The sequence below is a fragment of the Orycteropus afer genome, unplaced genomic scaffold (genome assembly GCF_000298275.1).
Source record: "Orycteropus afer afer isolate SDZICR_OR568_19922 unplaced genomic scaffold, OryAfe1.0 scaffold00323, whole genome shotgun sequence".
Taxonomy (NCBI): Eukaryota; Metazoa; Chordata; class Mammalia; order Tubulidentata; family Orycteropodidae; genus Orycteropus; species Orycteropus afer.
In genome coordinates this window covers 3203331-3205949 of record NW_006921910.1, presented here as the reverse complement: position 1 = coordinate 3205949, position 2619 = coordinate 3203331, and positions in this window count along the sequence as shown.

The following is a 2619-nucleotide window of genomic DNA, read 5'->3' as shown; positions in this document are numbered from 1 at the left end:
AGTATTTGTGAACCTATATCAATAACTTTTTTGAAAATGAAGTAGTAACTAAAGGGAAAAAAAAACAAACTCATTGCCATCAAGTCGATTACAACTCACGGCAACACTCATTGGGTTTCCAAGGAGGTAAATCTTTACAGAAATAGATTGCCCCATCTTCCTTCCGCAGAGCAGCTGGTGGGTTTGAACTACTAACCTTCTGGTTAGCAGTCAAATGCCTTAGGCACTGTGCCACCAGAGCACCTATAATTAAAGGAAAAGGAGAATAAAAATTTAAAAAGGCTTCACTCAGTTACTAATAATGTATCTAATAATGTAATTCAATGTAGAAAGATTTAAAAATCAGTTTTGTTGTTAGTATTCATATAAGCTGAGGAATACTACATTTAAGCAATTTACAACTATATTTACCCAGACATTCAAAAACCAAACTCACTGCCTTTCAGTTGGATCCAACTCATAGTGACCCCCTCCTTGGGTCTCCAAGGCAGTATCACTATGGAAGTAGATTGCCCAACCTTCCCTCCAAGGAGTGGCTGGTGGGTTTGAACTGCCAGCCTTCTGGTTAGCAGTCGAATACCTTAGGCACTGCACCACCAGAGCTCCTTGTTCTATGATTAAAATTGATAATAAACATTGCTAAGGATTCTGTATAGTATGGTTTGGGAGGAGGTCCCAGGAGGTGTTGACACCATGAAATTACCAAACTGGGTGACACCAACACTAGTGACACCACTGAGCCTAACTGCATTTCACTTCCCACTCCCCACCTCTTTAGAGGCTCCTGTCATTGTTCCTGCTCTCCCTTTGTGGTAGCCTCAGGTGGTGTCACAGCCTGCCTGGCCATTCCTTCTTCTCTCTGTGCTCTGCTCCACCCCACTATGTCTGATTCCAAAACATCCTGCTTTTTCTGCGGCTAGCCAGGGATGACTACTGGGTAGGCTGGGCGGTGCACCAGGGCGTGAGCACGAGCACTGGTGGCCACAGACAAGGGATGCGTCCAAGGTGTGCTGCTCCCCAGGAAAAATGGTTTGGGCATAAGATTCCAGCACGTGGGGCTCCTGCACTGCCTCTGGAAGGTCCTAGACCATGCTGCTGAGTGTAGAGAGAAGAAACTGAAAAAATAACTTTGAGCTTGTCATAGACCAGTTTTCATCAATAAAAGCAAGAAAGGTATAGTTGTAAATTTTATGTAGCACCATAATGTGTTAAGTAAAATATCAGTGAGCTTGACTTGTATATTTGAGCTGACATGATGATAATTTCAGTGCTTGCCATAGGTGCTATTTTCTGTAGCTATGCCACTGGACAGTAGCAGAGAGCTATTGGGTTTTCAGCACCAAACTGACCTTTGAGAAGGCCATGTGCAGGCCTATTCCCTGAGCCTGACCCAGTGGCTGTGGCACTGCAGGCTGAGCAAAGGGGGCAAGTCGAATTCAGGGACCCCAGGGATGAGTTCTACTCTCTGCAGCTTGGGGATCTCATCTACCTCATGCAATGGAAAGGAGCAGGGTACAAAGTGGAGGGAAAGGGACTCTGAGGACATCATTTGGAAGGGAGGGAAAATGGATGTCAAATTCTTGGGGTCCCACTTTTCAGGGGCTATAGATAGTCCCAAGAAGTCAAGACTTTGGAGCATAGACTTCTCCTTACTTATAGGGAAACTGAGTCCTTAGGGGGAGGGCCAGCCCAAGTTCCTGGGCCAGGCAAGGAGGAGGGTTTTGTTGTTGTTATGTGCCGTCGAGTCGCCCCGACTCATAGCAACCCCTCCTTGCATTTCTGAGGCAGTATCACTACGGAAGTAGGATTGCCAAAGTTCCTTCTGAGGAGTGGCTGGTGGGTTTGAACCGCCAGCTTTCTGGTTAGCAGTCAAGTGCTTTAGCCACTATGCTACCAGAGCTCCTGCTGAGGGTTTATCTGAGTATTATTTGAGTATTGGAGACTGGACCTCAGTTTCCCCATCTGCCCAGCAGTGACACTGATTCCCATCTTCCTTCCCTCCTCCATCCCTCCACCCCGATCAGAGAAGCTATAAAGATTCCTGAGGGGAAGGCCCTTGGAAGTTGAGGGTCAGGGCTCTCCCCACTGGCCTCTTAGAAGGGGATAGCGCCCTAAGTGGTGAAAGGCTGAGTGAGGCAGCCAGGAACCAGAGGGTCCTCTCAGTGATCCCGAAGGTGCCCCTGCCCCATCCTGAGGGAAGCAGCCCATGGGACAGGAGACCCCCCCCTAAGGCTGAGGGTGGTCTGCTTTGACTTGAGGAGTCTCTAGCATGTTGGGCTGTCCCTTCAGCTGAGCACTGACATGATTGCCTCTACCTTCTTCCTTTCCCTGAACCTCAGTTTCCCTATTAATTCAATAAGAATTATAGTGATCATCCCAGTCCTGCTAGTCTGTAGACTCCCAGGGTCATCAAAAGGGGCCAATAAGCCAATGGGTCTGATAAGGCGGCTCTAAGAGCAGCAAGGCCTTGAAGAGAGAAAAGAACCCCTGAAGATGATGGCATTTCAGCCAGAGAGCTTGAGGACAGGCCTATAGGGTTCAGTCCCCTAATCTTGGCCACCCCAGCAAAGCCAAAGCCCCTTCCCTGTCCCAAGGTTGGGGAGGGGGGCAATGCCTGTA